At 45.9% G+C, this 17,539-nt stretch overlaps 1 protein-coding gene across 12 annotated transcripts in view; it reads right to left on the bottom strand.

Annotated features, from left to right (window-relative positions):
• DENND2B (DENN domain containing 2B) overlaps nt 1-17,539 on the bottom strand; it is a 174,054-nt gene that overhangs the window by 64,422 nt on the left and 92,093 nt on the right. The window contains exon 1 of one of the 12 annotated variants that reach the window (XM_067749981.1): nt 15,289-15,401. The exons of 9 other annotated variants lie outside the window; for them this stretch is intronic. The gene's annotated coding sequence lies outside the window, so the exon portion shown is untranslated. Of the gene's footprint in view, nt 1-15,288; nt 15,402-17,539 lie in introns of those variants that run through there. 2 more of the 12 variants (XM_067749994.1, XM_067749992.1) reach the window with 2 other exon arrangements.

The raw sequence follows: 17,539 nt of genomic DNA, 5'->3' as shown, positions 1-17,539 counted from the left end.
CAGACCTCAGAGTCTAGAGAGGTTGGCACTGAGCCCTCTAATTGACACCAGAGCACATAAGTCCTCCGGTCTCTGTCATATCTTGTGACAGGAAGCCATCCTCCAACCCAAGCGTGCCCCTGCAGCCCAGCTCTGTCTGTAAAGAGTTAGAAACGGATATTGGCAGTAGTCTCATGCCTGGCCCCCAAATGCTTGGTGTTAAAATCCCATTTTTCTTTAAGCCATCTAGTTCAGAGGGCCCTGAATCAATTAAAAATAAATGTAAGAGATGCTCCTCTCTTGCTGTTCTTCAAGCCTTTTCTCCTTATCATTCTTCCCCACCTAGGGGACCCTGGTCAAAGAAAGGCCTTCCCCTAACAATGCAGTCCAGCTGGAGCTGAGACTGAAGGTAAGGGGCATCTGTCTGTCCATCTATCCAACTTCTTTAAGGGTTATGATGGGGACAGAATTTGCCTTTTTCCTTCTTTAAATAAAGCAAGTGTTACTTGGCTTCTGTGGTTCTCAAACTGTGTGCTGAGGTGCCCTAGAGCACCGCAGTGAACTCACAGGGGTGCCGCAAGATATATATTTTTTAAATTAATTTCTTTTTTTATTGGGGTATAGTTGTTTTACAAGTTGTGTTAGACGATATTTTAAATTTTTGAGGGAAACAAGACCAATATCCAACATTTGTTTGGACACCCCGCGAGTTCACAGTTTTAACATTAGACTGCACTACATTCTTTTCGATGATGTCATTTCTTTGTGAAGCTGGGTTTTCAGCAGCTGCTGTGATTAAAAAGCAATAACCGTGTGAAAAGCAATGTGGAACAGGAAATGGGATGGCAGTATTCAATCTGATTCCAAGATGTGAGATGTTGTACAGTGCCCAGTACATCCCATAAGTTAGTAACTGTGGTTATTTTAAGAATGAAATAAAAAATGTTTGTAATTGAAATTGACGTACAATATTATGTTAGTTTCAGGTGTACTACATAGTGATTTGATATTTGCATATATTATGAAATGATCACCATGATAAGTCTAGTAACCACCCGTCCCCATACAAAGTTATTACAATATTATTGACCATATTCCTTATGCTGAATATTACATCCTCGTGACTTATTTAATATATAACTAGAGGTCTATACCTCTTAATCCCCTTCACCTATTTCACCCATTCCCCCAACCCTCCTCTAAAAATATTTTTCCTTTCAATTTATATACATATATTTTTCAAATGGCTACTCAGTTATCAGGATATAAGCACTTACTAAATTGTTTACACCTAAACACTTAATAAAAATAAGGTCTCTCTTTTGGCCTCTGGGCACTGTGAAAAATTACTAAAACACTAAAGGCCCACGAACTGAGAAAGTTTGGGAACCTCTGGTAGCAGGTGTTTTTTTAAGTCTCTGTGTCAAGGAGTCAAGGAGGAGCTCCCAGGGCAGGGAGCTCCCAACCCTGCCCCAGAAGCCGGCGGGCAGCTAGCACTCAGGCCTATGGACGGCACACCCAGGCTTTCACTGCAGCTGACAGAAGAGCTGCCCCTCTGCCTGAAGAGATGAGGCTGCACAGTAGCTCCCTCTCAGCCCAGAGGCTGTGCACATCTGCCTCAGCTGTACCCCAGGCTCCCGGGCTCCCCTCTGAACTCCCTCCCTGAAAAGCTCTATTCAGTATGGACCTCATGAATAAAACCCAAGCCAGCCCAGAAGCCAGCAGGGGACTTCCACACACACTCAGACTTGGGCAAAGTCCACAAACCAAACCATTAATCCACTGAGGGAGGGAGGGATGGGAATCTGGGAGACGGCTTCCACTGACAGCCCATCCACTAAAAGGCCAACTGGGTTTTTTGGGTGAAGATTTACATGAAAATAACGCCTTTGTTCCCCAGGGGTTTCTGGCCCTATATACTCCTCCCTCCATTCTTCCCTGAAGTCATAATCCTCTGTTGGTGACATCACAGCTGTTGATACAATAGCCAACTGTTATGATGTCACAAGACTCAACTTTTGTCATTTTCAGTGGGGAGTGGGGTTAGAGAATGTGACAAAGGGCTGGAATTGAATAAGGTTATAGAACTGGAATTTGCTTTTTCATGCTAATTTCCCTGGTAGCGAAGGGCAGTGACTCAGAAAATGAAAGGCAAGCAAGCCACTGGCAGCAAGGCTGTGTGTAGATTCATCTACACCAAGGGGAGAGGGATGGCGTTAGGGGGGCTAGGGCAGAAAGGAGACAAAAGTTTTCAATTCCAGGATTAGCCAAATATGAAGATGTTCTCAGTCTGGCCAAGTTCAGGACTTTCTCTTTCCATTATCCATCATCTGAGCCCAGGGTAAGCAGAGAAAAGCTGAACTGCAGGAAAGGCTCCAGGCTGGAATGTTCCCTGGAAATTAATGTTTGGGATACTGCATTGGGTTCTGGACTCTACACTGTCCAAGGGATAGGCTCTGTTTGGACTGCATCCTGAGGACAGTGACCAGAATGGAGAGGGCACTCAGAGGCATGTCACAGGAGAAATGACTACAGGAACTGAGAGTGTTTACCCTGGAGAAGAGAAGGCTGCGGATGGGGGAGGCGGATAATTGCCTTGAGAATTCTGAAAGGCTCCCATGTGAAGAAGGGACTACATATGCTATTTATGGTCCCCCAAAGAGACCTCAGACAATGAGAAGATCCAGAATGGCCAATATGAGAGAGAACTTTTTATTCTTAAATTCCAGTTAGAGACTATAAGTTTTTTTAAATTCTTAACTTCTTACTTACAGGCGAGGCTCTTGAGGACAAGACTGTCTTGGTCACTTTAGTGTATACCCCAGAATTTAGAATAAGTGGCACATAGTAAGAGCTTATTAATATTTGTGAAATAAATGAACAAACGAAGCAAGGACAATGGTCTGCTGAAGTTGGTGCTTACTCATTCAATAAGTAGTTTTGAATCCCTACCACATGCCACTCACTCAGTTAAGATGCTGGGGATACAAGGGTGAAAGAAGCGGATAAGGTTAGTCTTCCCTCTCCCCCTGCTTTGTAGATTAGCACAGATGGCACGTAAGGTCCCTTCCAATATTGAGACTCCTTGATTTTTAGAGATGACTAAAATATTTTAAACTGAGAGCAAAGAGGACCCCAAAGGCCATAGATAAACCCTACCTACCACCGCTGCTGTTATTCACAAGCCTGGAAATCTAGACCAAGCTAAGGTTGCCTTCTCGACTGGGGAGGGGCCTGATGCTGAGACAGCCCTGTGCTGGGCCAGACCAGACCAACCAGACTGGGCGTTTTATCAAAGCCTCCCAAGCACCCTAGACAAGACACAGTAGGCTCTCATGTGAACCTGGGCTCCCTCAGCCCAGCAATAAGTACGTATAGTCCAGTTAGGTAATATGAGGTATTTCAGATACCCTCACTTCTCTAGGGAACTTAAAATTTCCCCAACAGCCTCAGGGCAATTATCCTTCTAGGGGCCATCTGAATGACAACATAGTCACTACAGAACAATTTTCAAGGAGATAATTCCAAGATCTTCTAGGCTGTGCTAGGGATACAGGCTTGGTTCCAACTTCTGAGGGCATAAGAGTACAACTAAAGGTAATGAAACAGATGATTTAACAATAACGATATACAATATACCAGAGACACAATACACACAGACATTATCCTCTTCAGGGTAGTCCTTAGAGGCCTGAATGTTTATTCCAATACATTCTCAAAACATTCCTGAAATTCCTGTTTGGAAATTGCCCTCAGAGACTTTGGAACATTATCTGAATTTTCTCTGAAGGAAAATCTGCATCCTTCAAGGGTGCTAACTCATTCAGAGCCATGTGGCAAAAAGGGTGCAAACGAGAGAAAAGCATCCTGGGTCAGAATAAGCAGTATCTGTCAAGTATACTGTGGAGCATACTGTATACTGATCTCAAAGGGGATGCATACCGACACTGTCCCAAATCTCCACTTTTTAGAGTACAGCTGTATGAGTTCACAGAGCTCTCTGAGTATCTAATAAACCCCAAGAACATCCATAGAAAACTTCTAAGAACATGAACTTCTGTCTACCCTTTTAGGATGTTCACAAGCTCCCAAAGTTCCTCCATAGACTCACTGTAAGAATCCTTGTCCTGGGCTTCCCTGGTGGCGCAGTGGTTGGGAGTCCACCTGCCGATGCAAGGGACACGGGTTTGTGCCCTGGTCTGGGAGGATCCCACATGCCACGGAGCGGCCGGGCCCGTGAGCCATGGCCACTGAGCCTGCGCGTCCAGAGCCTGTGCTCCGCAATGGGAGAGGCCACAACAGTGAGAGGCCCGCGTACCACCAAAAAAAAAAAAAAGAATCCTTGTCCTAACCCATTTTACCTGCCCCATAAGTGCACAGGTAATTCTGAATGGAGGCCTACAGAGCTCAGCAGGTATGCCAACACTGGGCACTGAGAGAGTGGCAAAAAGGCACCCTGCTTCCATGAGTCCTTGCATCATTTTTTCAAACCTGGATGTCAGCAATTTACAAACTACTACACATCACAGGCCTTCAGGAGTGTTAGAAATAGTTAAATCCAAAAATATCAGACTTACAAATGCCAAAGATCCTGAGACTCAAATGTGACATTTTCTAACGTGGTTTGTAAACTGGTGCTGAAGACAATTCCCAAAGAGGAATCAAATCTACCTATGGTAACCACAGGTGTTTAGCCGTGTAAGTGCACATATGAAGAGCAAGCTATGGTCACAGCACAGATTTTCTCCCCTTCCCTAAGTCCCCAGTCTCCCTGTGAAGCACCGGGAATATGCCTCCTGCCTTCTTCTGGGCCGGCCAGCATGCCTACCAAGCAGCTCCCGACACACTAAAAGCCACCCAAGTCACATCTGGCTCATGCCATTGCTCTCTGTAATGAGGTATGACATGTATTTAAAGCTCTTGTATATTTTCAGATTTGTAGCCTACAATTAGGCATTTTTGAGGGGTGTAGCTAACTACAGTTCTGTTCAGTGACCTATAATTATTCACACAGGCATCACGGCCAATCCAGGCAACTATCAGGCTGAAGGAAGGCACTCTGAGCTCAGACCTCACGGAAGAGGCTGCTCAGCTCTAAGGAGGCCCAGAGAACACTGGTTAGTGACGGGCCTCAGGGGGCCACATTGCTCTTCCTTGGCTATACACAGATACACTGTCCTCTCTGTCCCCTACACCAGTCTTCCTCATCCACTGCCTGGCTCAGCACAGCTCAACCCCAAGCCCAAGGAATGGCACAAAATTGTGCCACAAAAATGTACCGCTTTGCCGGACACAATCTCCATTACCAAGGCAATAGCAATTTAAAGCAATTTCTCAAACTCCCTACAAATCTCTCACCTGAGGAAAAACGGGTCACACCCACCAGGCCACAGAATCCTGCCGTCCACTGCTGTGCAGCTGGGCTGTGGCAGCTGACATGGGCCACCTCTCTGAGCCAAACTCTCTGCCACCCGTTGCAGTGGCCTCACTGCTCCCAAGAGCCCAACAGAATAATTCTCCCCCTTGCAAACGCCTACCACCATGCTTCCCCACTGCTTCCCTGGCTAGAAGGGAAGGCCTGGTTAGCCCTCAAGATCTGTCTCTAGTGATATTTCAGATATATATTTAGCTCCATTAAGAACTGGTTTCTTGATTCTTTAATGGAAGCTCAAATCCCGATTCTAAATATAACCAAAGATACTGCCACTAGCCAGCCCAGTGCGCTGTGAAGTACGACTATGGCCCACACTCAGAGCGGCATGCACGTTAAGTATGAGCCCAATAGCTCAACCACAATTCCTATGCAAGTTACCCTTCTTCCACAACGCTGGCTCCAAGTCCTTCAGCGTGCTTTATACTTTTCAAAAATACTTTCACATGCCACCTCATTTGAGTCTGCCAAACAAACCCCAGAAGTTAAATGCAATAGGTATTTTCTCTCCTTTTTACAAAGAAGACAGGCTCAGGGAGGCTGTCTTGCCCCAAGGTCACTCAGCTAGTAAGTGCAGAACCAGGTCTAGAACTACTTTGTAGCTGTGCGACCTCAGTTCTTCATATGTCAACAATTAATAGCGGCAAACTCATAGGGCTTACTGTAAGAATGAAAGGGCTCAAATACGAAAGGTGCTTGGAATGGTGTCTGGTCCACCGTGAGGACTACGTTATTACTGTTGCTGTTGTTGTTATTTTTAAGAGTACTATTACCACCACCACCCAGAACCCCCAGTTCAAAACCTAAAGCTCTTTCCTCTCCCTCCTTCTGCAACTTTGCAAGGATTACTCAGGAGGCAGTTTCATCTAACCTTGAGTGAGTCCAGACCCAGTCCCTGCAATTTGCCTATGGAATCTGGAACTCACCGGGCCCTCTATCTTACCACTCCACAAACTTCTCCATGCTTTTGGGTGCATACGCATACACACATATACCACCTTTCTGCAAATCTGACTCTCTAGTCTCCTGGCCTCCGATGTCACGTATGCTATGTTAGCCACCATTCTGTGGCTCACCCTGCCTGCAGTACCCAACTTTTCATTCACTTGGTTCCTCCCTTCAATAATCAATAACGAGAACCCGACTCTCTACCAAGCACTGAGGGGAATATACCTTGCCCTCCAAACACACCAAATGAAAAGTGCGGGAAGAGTGGGGTGCACAAGGGGAGTGACAGCACAGAAGTGCCAGAAAATAACTCTGAGGGCAGCACAATAGATTTCAGAACAGCAATGCTTGAAATGCGTTTTAGAGAGTGACTAGAGTTTTCTGGGCAAAGGGAGAGAAGGACATTCAGAGCTAAGAGAACAGCATTTACACAGGGTTACAAGGCAGAATCATACAGAATATGATAATCTCACACTGCCACCATGCAGGGGCTGTATGTGTGTGCCCTCCTGTGTGTGTGTGTGTGTGTGTGTGTGTGTGTGTGAGAAAGAGAGAGAGAGAGAGAGAGAGAGAGGAAGACAGAGAGAGGGAAACAGAAAAAGAGACAGAAACAGAGACAGAGAGAGACAGAAAAAGCGAAGAGAGAAAAATTAGATGTAGGTGGGTGAACCCATACTGCCTGGGGGTGGCAGGCAGCCGGGACAACAAGCGTCACGTCTGCCTTTCCATAGTCTGAGTGGCAATCTCAACTCCCTGGTATGCTTACAGTGCACCAGTCTTAAATGCAAAATCCTCTAACAACTGTTTTCTCTTTCCTTCTGTCTTCCCTCCTTCTAAAGATCTGTTTATCCCAATTCTCATTTCTGCCCCGCTCTGAGCCTGACTTTTAGTGCCAGTGCTTTTACACAAATCCAGCTTCACATCCTGAGTGAAATATAATTTCATAGGAATGTAATTCTGGAATGATCTCATTGAAAAAGCACACCCAGCAAAGGCCATGAGCAAACTTCAGGCCAGCCCATTCACACCCAGAGCCAAGGAGATTGCAGACCCCTTTCCCTTAAATGGACAATGTGCCTGGGGCCCAAGCAAAGCACACCAGCTGCCCACGGATATTATTCTGCCCACAGCCAGCCTGCCTGCTGGCAGACCAAGGCCTGGGCCCACAGCAGTGACCACCACAAACCATTCTGCACCGTACAAGGACAGACCCAGGAGAGCATCCAAGCAAACGGGCCTTACTGCGCAGACGTTCCCCATGCCCCCTTGGGAGGGCTCTGGCTCCAGGCCAGGAGACACCAGCTAAAACTATTAAGACCCCCACTCCCCATCACATCCATGCCAGGCAGAAGAAGGCCCAGAAGCCAAGCTGGTAAGGATCCTCTCCACAGCTATCTGTCTTCCCTACCTCTCTGAAACTCAGCTGCTATCCAACTCTATGGAGACAGTCAAGAAAGTAGGGCATTTGACTCTGGAACCAGATGGCAAAGCCAGGTCTAGCCCAGTCCGGCAGGCTGAGACAGGGTAGAACTGGGGAAGAAATAATATACTCTGACGGACTTTCAAAAACTCTAGCTGAAAAATCACTAAGTTGGAGTCTTTGGAAAAAATGTCCTTACTCCAAATCTGTACCTCACCCCCAATGAATCCTCATAAAATGGACCAGAAGAAGAGGAAAAAAATGAATGGCTTGCAGGGTCTACAGGAACTCTATGTACTATTTTTGCAACTTTTCTGTAAATCTATAACTCTTCTAATATAGAAAGTTGATTAAAATTAATGGTTTGTCATGCTTTCCTCTGTAAGGAACAATGGGAGAAGAGAAGCGCTGGGTATAAATTCCAACTCTACCTCCACCAGCTACGAAGCTGTGGATGAGCGTTCTAGGCCTCAGTTTCCTTAAGGATGAGGTGGAGATGACAGCGTTCTCGTGCAGGTTCACTAAGGCCTGCAAAGGCCTTACCACTGCCCAAAATGCTTTCTTCCTGGGCAGTAGCAGTTCCTCAGTTCAGTCAGCCTTCACCGTGGGTTCTCGGCGACTGCAGTAGGAGGCCCTACCTCCACTCCACGGCCCTGTGGTCTTTATGATTTACAGCCTCTTCCACACATGGCATCACACTTTAAGCCCACAGTAATCACCCAAAGGGCTGAAAGCCACCTTACAGCGAGTTCCAACTAGTGAAAGCTCCCCTTTGTTGACAGAAACATGTTCTCCTTCCTGCTTTCCCTTCCTCCAGTAGGATCCAATGTCACTGCCAGGAGCTGAACTACTTTCCTGCGGTTCACAGGGGTCAACCAGAAGGAAAGGCAGATGGTGACAGAGCTGGGCTCCCAGTTCAATCAGCCATCCTTGGCAGAGGGTGGGCAGGGGAAGAAGTATGCTCTCCAAGTTGCCACAAAAGACTCTGCACCCCTCAGCAGCACCACTACCCCCAACAGCTCCCACACCCTCCCTGCCCCGTGCTCCCCACTAGGCTCCACATGAAGCTGGGTTGATAAACTACAAATCCGCCAAGTTAATGGGCACAGCAAGTTCCCCAAAGCCAAGAGATAAGCCCCCAGGTCAGGCGTGAAGTTGCGCCCAAGCCCTGGAGCCAGGTTCTCAAGCCTCAGCCACCCTGACTCTTGGCTCCATGATGTGCTGTCCACTTTCCCCCAGCAAGACTGCGGTGAGTGGACACAGGCCCCATCCTGGTCTCATAAGTGGATGGGCTGGAGGCCAAGGAAAGAATCAGGTGAAGAAAGGTATGGCTCTGATGTCACATTATCTCTTTAAAAATCACTCACAAGGATATCAGGTCCTTAAAAACTCTCCTAAAACAAAGGAGAAGGCTAATCTCACCCTGAAATTTTAGTGTCCAAATAAGGGAGCAGTCAGTGCTAGAACTGTTAGCTTGCTCCAACTTTGAAAAGCCCTGTGAGAGAAGCAGTTCCCAGGCTTGAGATTCCACTGACAGGTTGTAACCCCTCGAAGCACTAATGGGTACATTCTAGTGGCTAATTTCTCTGACCTTCCAGATGGCTGTACTGGGGACACACCCCAGCTGAGGCCCAAGGACATTAGTTCCTGGCAAGGAGTATGCAAAAGCTCAGCAGCCCAGCCGAGCCAGATAACAGCCCCAGCTCCAGCGGCTTCAAGGACACGTTTTGGGAAGCAGAGCTCAGGAAGAAGATGTCCTTGGAGCTATTTCTTATTTAACCAAATAAGAGCCAAATATAGCCAAATATGAAGAAGCTAACTATGTCATCTTCTGTGCAATTTTTCTCCAGCTAATCACCTCTTATCAAGCTTACTACGATGGTCTCTGATTACATAGAGCTCTTTATCGAGTGCCAGCCCATGGAGGCAGTAAATAAATGTGAAGTGTTACTATTATCATTACTAGTTCTCCTTTCTTCTTCCATCTCTAGTCCTCCTTCTCGTAAATGACAGACTAAGTATCCTCGAATCTCAATATCATCATGTCATTCCTCTGGGCTCCTTAACTGCCAAGTCCAGATTCTTCCGGTTCCTCCAGAACCTTGTCAAATGCTACCAACCAATCTGGCTTCCCTCTTCTTCCTTCCTCCTCGTTCCACCATCCCTCACCTTACCACCACCATTCCCCTACCATCCTCCATTCCCCTTCACACAAAGCCACACAGACTTGCATAGACACACACACACACACACACAAATGCACTGAACTTCTCTCTCCAGGCAGGATGCCTCCCTGCTCCATACATATCCATTTCTGCGCCCATCTTTTTATGTGCAAACCATTTCCAGCCTGGAGTACTCCCTTTCCTCCCTGCTATCCAAATCCTATCCATGCTCCATGGCCCAGTCTAAGGTCCCTCTTAAACTGAAGTTGGGAAACCATCAGATCCACAAACAATGACCGAGCACTTCCCCTGTGCCAGGCACTACGCCACTCACTAAGGACACAGTAAGGAAAACAACACAGTCCTCCATGCTCCTAACTGGTGGGAGCGGCTTCAACAAGAACCTCCCTGGGGGCCTCCTTGGTGAGGAGGTTAAGAATCCGCTCTTAACCGCTCTAGCACAGCGGTTAAGAATCCGCCTGCCAATGCAGGGGACACGGGTTCGAGCCCTGGTCCGGGAAGATCCCACATGCCGCGGAGCAACTAAGCCCGTGTGCCACAACTACTGAACCTGCGTGCTAGAGCCCGCGAGCCACAACTACTGGGCCCGCGTGCCACAACTACTGAAGCCCGTGCGCCTAGAGCCCATGCTCCGCAACAAGAGAAGCCACTGCAATGAGAAGCTTGTGCGCTGCAACGAAGAGTAGCCCCCGCTCGCCACAACTAGAGAAAGCCCGCACACAGCAACAAAGACCCAACGCAGCCAAAAATAAATAAATAAATAAATTTATTTTTTTTAAAAAAAGAACCTCCCTGCTCACCTGAACTGTGCAAGTAAGAGAGTCAACAACCAGACCTCAGAGGCAGCTTGTTGTGACACTTGTAGGGGCAAAGGTGGAGGCGGGAGATGAAGCCCCAGTTGGGTGAGGTCTTCTTGCCTCTCCTTCAGCCTTTCTACGAAGCCCCCTAGGCTTGGTGGTTTAGAATGTATTCTATTACAAGAATCATCGTTCTCTCTGACCACCTTGTCTCCTGCCCTGCTTTGGAGTTTATCAGCTTCAGAGGTCGGCTGGGTCCAATTCCATTCAATAATAACCCTAGCCAATACCCCTCCTAAGGACCAGATACACAGCTTCACATCCCCACCCTAAGCCCGGGAAAAGAAAGAAAACAACCAACCCTTTCCTCAGGAGTTCCCAGACTTTGTGTCACCGTGACTGCATAGCTATTGGAGGCCACATGGGAGGCAACTCCCTTAGGCCTCTCCAGGGTGGTAGACAATTCTCAGACCCTAATAATAACTTCACTTCTCTCTCTCCTATTCAAGAAGGGTTACTGGGATAGGAGTCAGATTGCTATTATTACAAGAATAATCCTGCATACCTTCTAAATTGTAAAAATGGATAACCTATTCACATGTACCTCGGTCCTTTAACTCCTGTAGTAACAGATGTAATAACTCTACATGTCATATCATATCAACGCAGTTGCTCTTTCCCCCTGAATCAGAAACAGAAGAGGCCCTCCAGAAGTAATCTTAGATACCTTTTAGACTCAGGGAGGAAGGAGGAGAGAACACCTAACCCATCCCAATTTATATTTCCAGCAGTGGAGACTCACAGTCTTCCTCATCACAACCTATCTGAACCTCAAGTCTCTGAATAAGCTCATGCCACGTGAGACTCAACCATTACTTCTTATTACAGTTAACGATTCAGCCTCCTGCTAGTAAAGATCACCCTTCCTAGCAAGGCTGAATTGGTCTCAGGAACCATTCTAAGGAATGGAAGGAAGCTCACAGCGTTCAGGAGCTCGCCCAAAACGCCAGTCGTGTGTTTAGGTGTGCAGACCTCAAGGGGCTCTGATAGGTCAGGGCTGCCAGAAAGGCCACAGCTGCTGCTGATCAATGTACACCACATGTGAGCAATACAAGGGATCAGTGAGGAAAGCCTTACAGAAAAGGCAGCACGGAAGGAAGAAGCTGCCGTCAGCCCTCAGATCACTAGCACCTAGCTCAGAGGAGTGTGTGCCTGAGCGAAGCTATGCACCCAACCGTAACAAGCACCCAGTCTCTGAAACCCGTGGCGTCCAGACAGTATCATCTTGTACTCGACCGTGCAGGCTGCCCCCACTCAGCTACCCTGAGGGCGGCCCGTCGCCAAAGGCTGGAGGGAGGGCCCAGGGCACACTAAGCATCTTCAGAGACGCAGCTACACATTCAGTCTCCTTCCATCTCAGCCCCTCCCCCTGCCCCTGCAACTCAAATTTTCAGTCTCCACATATGTGTGTCTGTGTGTCTGCGTTTTATTTACACTACCCATGTCTGTTGTTAGCAACAGAAACAAAGTACTTTAAGGCAGAAAAGGCAAGCGGCCAACTGGCCTGCTGCTCCCCGTCCTGCTTCCAGCTCAGGGAAGAGGCTGTAAGGGATCCTTTGGGCTCCAAGTGACCATGTGGGCTGACAGCTCCCATGTACTAGGGGAGCTGGCATGGAGCCAGGTCACCCCAAGTCAAACACAGCTGTTTGGGGCCCCAACCACTGGCCCTCCCCCTTCTTCCCTGGAGGCCACACTCTGAACACCTCGTTCTCTCACCTGCCTAGATGCTGACTACTGCTGGAAGGCAGAGCTTCAAACGCCAGAATTCAGGAAACCCACTCTCCTCCCTTGTACACTAGGAGACCGTAAAGATGAACAGGCATTGCCTCCCCAGACCCAGACTCTATAGAGAAGCAGCCCAAGGCTAAGTTTTACCTTCATGTCCTTTCCCATCTTCAGTTTTTCTGCTACTGATAATCTTCCAAGTTCCAGTATCAGGCTCCTCAATAAAATCAACAGTAACTACTGATCACTGCTTTGTTTTTAGCACTGCGCTCAAGGAGCTCACAGGCTAACTCAGGGAAACAAGACACAATAGGAAATAATCCAAATGTGAGACACAGACTAAAAGTGCTCTAAAGTACAGTGGGTGGGAGTGGAGGGGCTCACGACAGGATTTCTGTGGGAGAGGAAACATGAGACAAGTTTTAAAGGACAAACAGTAGTTGGACAGAATGACACAAAAGGCTGTTGTAAGATTTAGAGTTAGACTCAAGGTCCCAAGGCAGGAAGAATGGCAGCCCTGGGAGGTAAGAAGGAAAGAGAGTGGCCTGATGACAAAAATAAAACCCTCCCCTCAGGGTCACCATGCTCTGTAGTCCCTCTGCTCCTGCCTCTGCCAAGAGCATGCTCAGTGCCTCCTTTTGCTGCACGACTGTGAAATCCTCTCCCATAGAGTACACAGAGCGCAGCTGGCCCAGCTCCCTAGCCCTGAGAACACCCCGAGGGAACTCCTGGTACTCTAGGCTCCTGCATGCTCCCACAGCTGCAAAGCGGGTCAGGAGTTGGGTCTATTCTTCTGCTGGGTCAGGTCAAGCTAAGTCCGATTTTTCACTCACCACAGCAGGAGAAGGGGTATGAAATTTAAATACAGTCTCCAGTTAGCCAGGGCAACAGGCTCTCCTCCTTCCATTCACACTTACCATCATATGTATATTCAACTAATATATATTGAACACCAACCACGTGTAAACTAATGTGCTTAGTGCTGGTTGGGACACCGAAATACCAAAGACATGGGTCCATCCTCAAAGAGCTTACATTCCAGTAAGGTGGATACAAAAGACACATAAATATAACAAATGCCAGGAAGACTATTTTAGGTGCCATTAGGGAGATAAAAGGCTGTGGATTTGGTTAGAGGGGAATTATTTCCAACTGAAGAAGCAGGAAGGGTTCATAGAGAGGACGGCCCTTGCACTGGTCCTGGAAGATCAAATGGCAAAAGAATAGAGGGGAAATCCTGGGCAGATGGAACTATATAAGCAGAGTCTTAGAGGCAGGAAAGTAGAAAACATATGAAGGACAGTAAGATGTTCAGTCTGATGGAAGTTTAACTGGAAGTAGACCAGGGAGAAGGAGAGCTGGAAAGACAGAGAAATGTCAGATCTTAGAGGCCTTTGAGAAACAAATTAAGGATCTGTCTTTTCTCTGGGAAATCAAGGAAATTTTCTGAGAAAGGAGTAATGGGTCAGGAACTGTGCTTCTGCAAGATGAAGCCATACTCAGAAATCTAGGGGCTACAGCAGAAAAGTCTGTTTTTGTGGTCTACCAGGACTGAAGATTATAGTTAGGATAAGAGAGGGAGGGAACTCAAGTAATCAAGTATATGCCTGGAATTCTTGTCTTTGAGGTTCAGGCGGATGGGACAATAAGTGGGCAGTCCTGAGGGCAGGGCAAGGCTGGAGAACCAGCCGTCCAGAGGGAGCCATGAAAGAGTCAGGGGGTGTAATCATTCAGGGGCTTGGGGAGGGAGCAGAATTTCAGAGTTTAGCATCCTGAAAGTGGAATAGCTCCAAGTGATGAGGCCAAAGCTATGAGTACCTTAACTGGAATGAGGATAAAGTCTTTAGAGTTGAAAAGATTGAGGGACCTTGAGGCCAGAGCGCTGAAGGATTCTCGGCATGAAGTCCCAAGTCCTACTGGGCCAGACAGGAGACCTACGAAGAAGGCTGTAAGCAACTAACATGGAAGGCAAGGGGGAGTCAGCATCAAGAATGAGGAAAGGAGATATATGTGAAGGGAGAGACTGACTTCAAATAGGACAGGTTGCCAGGCAGGGCGGGAAGCAAGGTCAGGGAGTAGAGAGTGAAAGTCAGGGGAGGAGAGGAAGTTGCTTCATTAGAGAGGGTCCCAAGGGAAGTGAGATCTTCAGGGAAAAGCCAGGTTTCAGGTAGGAATGCTCAAGGAGAAGGTAGCAAACAAGAGGCAATACCACTTTTTGTCTATCAGATTAGGCAATCAAATGATAAAACTAATCCCAGAGTGAGGCAGGGTGTGGTGAATGGAGCACTCTCAGACACTGGTGGAGGTACTGGAAACCAGCACAACTTTTCTAGAGGACAATTTAGGAATACGTAAGCTCTGAAAAATACACGCTCACAATGATACCCTATACAAAGTTAAAAGACAAGCCACAGCCAGGAAGAAAATACTGCAAAGCACACAACTGACAAATGATTAAATATAAGAACATGTTAAGAACTTAGAAAATCAATAGGAAAAAGACAACCCAGTTGAAAAATAGGTAAAAGATATGAAGAGACAATTCAAAGAAAAGGAAACTCAAATAATCAATAAAATATGAAACAATGCTCAATCTCTCTGAAATCAGGAAAACACAAATTAAAGCAATGAGATGCTATTTCATATTCATCAGATGGGGAAATACTGAGAAGTGTAGAATCTTCAAGTGTTAGCAAAAATTTAGGGAAATGAAAACTTGTATACATTGCTCAAAATACTTACAATCACTCTCAACAGCAATCTGGTATGACCTAACAAAGCTGAAGAATCCCATACCCACTCCAGGCGGCTGGTGTACACAAACTCTTGTGCGTTCCTCGTATAAGGATGCTCACCACAGCATTGCTTGTAACACACAAAAAGTGGAAAGACTTTAATCATCTCTCACTATCATACAATGGTACATCATATACCAATTAAACTGAATGATTTTATACATGCAGACTTTTCAAAAATGACACTGAGTGAAACAAACCAAGCTGCAAAAGGCTGCATGCAGGAATGGTGTCATGTGTATAAAATTTTAAAACACACAACAATACATTACTTATGGACACATATATAGAGAGGATAAGATATGCATGGGATGATATGCATATCAATTTCTGAAAGGAAAGGACAGGGAAAGCTTAGTCATATCTGTCATATTAATTTTTTTTTAAATAAGAGATCTGAAGCAAATATGGTAAATGTTAATATTTATTAAATCTGGGTGATGGGTACACAGGTTTTTATTATATCTATTTTTTCTTTTGCTTAAAATTTAAAAGATATTATTAAATAATTTGTGTATATTATATACCATTTGATACAGCAATTCCATTTCTAGAATTTATCCTGAAGTTATACTCATAAAATTAGGGATAGATATTTACTACCACATAGCTTTTAATAGCAAAATAATAGAAATAACCCAAAGTCCACTGTCAGGAGATTAATTAGGTAAGTATTGATTCATCCATACAATGGAATTCTCTATTCAGCATTAAACATTACAAAGTAGCTCTATATATGTCCCTGGAAGATACCCATGTAAGAATATTAGTCAAAGAAGGAAGTTACAAAACAATGCTATGTTTGTATTTAAAAAAAGCATATCTAGGGGACTTCCCTGGTGGTCCAGTGGTAAAGAATCCGCCTTCCAATGCAGGGGATGCAGGTTTGATCCCTGGTCGGGGACTAAGCTCCCACATGCCATGCGGGGCAACTAAGTCCACACACCACAATTACTGAGCCTGAACACAACTACTGAGCCACAAACTACAGAGCCCATGCGCCACAACTAGAGAGAAAATCCACACACCACAACTAGAGAGAAAACCTGCATGCCACAACTAGAGAGAAGCCCGTGCGCCACAGTAAAAGATCCTGCATGCCGCAACTAAGACCCAACACAGCCAAAAAAGAAAGAAAGAAAAAAAAAGAGCATATCTAGAACATGTAAGAAAAAAAGATCCAAAAGGATATATACCAAAAAATTAACAGTAATTATGCTATCTCTGGTAAAGTGATGACACATGATTTTTACTTTCTTCTTAATATTTTTTGTTATGTACAAATATTCTGCAATGAGCATGCATTTCTTTTATTATTTTAAAAAATCAACAAAGGAATAGAAAAAGGAAAAGGAAATAGGAGGAGCTGGTCTGCCAATAGGAGGGGGGGTTTTACCTGGAATAATTCAAGAGGTTAGAAGAAAAAGAGGGAGACGTTGCAGACAGAAGTGTAACAAAGGCTCTACAAAAATGAAAGGGTTGGGAGAGCAGGGCTCAGACGTTTTCACCCAGGGTAAGAATCTTCAGTAACAAGAGGAAGAAAGTAAGAGGGAGGAGGTCAGCTGGGGATAACTCTTTGTAACTGAAGGGCAGAGAGTGTGGGTCAGAGAGAACTACACAGTTCCCAAATTCCACACAAAATGTTAATAATAATTTATCCTCCATTTCACAGATCCTGAATCTGCCGTGGAGACCAGCTTCTTTTGGTGTAGCTTGAGTGATGGAAAGAAGACTCTTGGCTAAGCTTTCTGGGTATAACGTCTGTCATAAGAACAGACTCCAGAAGAGTGGACTTTTCAGCCCAAACTATCTTCCCTTTATTCAACTCACCCCGCACCCACACCCCTCATGCACCCTCAGAAGCTTTAAGGAAATGCCAGTCATGACTGAATTATCTGTGATGAGGAAGGTGACTGAGGCAACAGAAGCAATGGCCTCACAGTGACCTTGGTCTAGTCTGCACAACCAGCAATTCTGTTTCTCTAGAATTAGTGAGAAAGGCAAAGGAGACTCAAGGAACGGAATGAGAAAAGTGGGCTAGTGAGCAAGGTGGTAATCACAAGCCAGTCTTGCATTTAGGCAAATGTGAAACATCTAAAACCTAAAACCAATCAAGGCTGTACAGCATCTACGAACCGACATAGATGTTCTCTTGGCAAGTATATCTTCTTTCCGGGTACAGTACCCCCTATCACATA

Source organism: Pseudorca crassidens, chromosome 9, assembly GCF_039906515.1.
Source record: "Pseudorca crassidens isolate mPseCra1 chromosome 9, mPseCra1.hap1, whole genome shotgun sequence".
Taxonomy (NCBI): domain Eukaryota; kingdom Metazoa; phylum Chordata; class Mammalia; order Artiodactyla; family Delphinidae; genus Pseudorca; species Pseudorca crassidens.
Note: the sequence above shows the minus strand (reverse complement) of the source record. Positions and strands in the feature narration are given on the sequence as shown.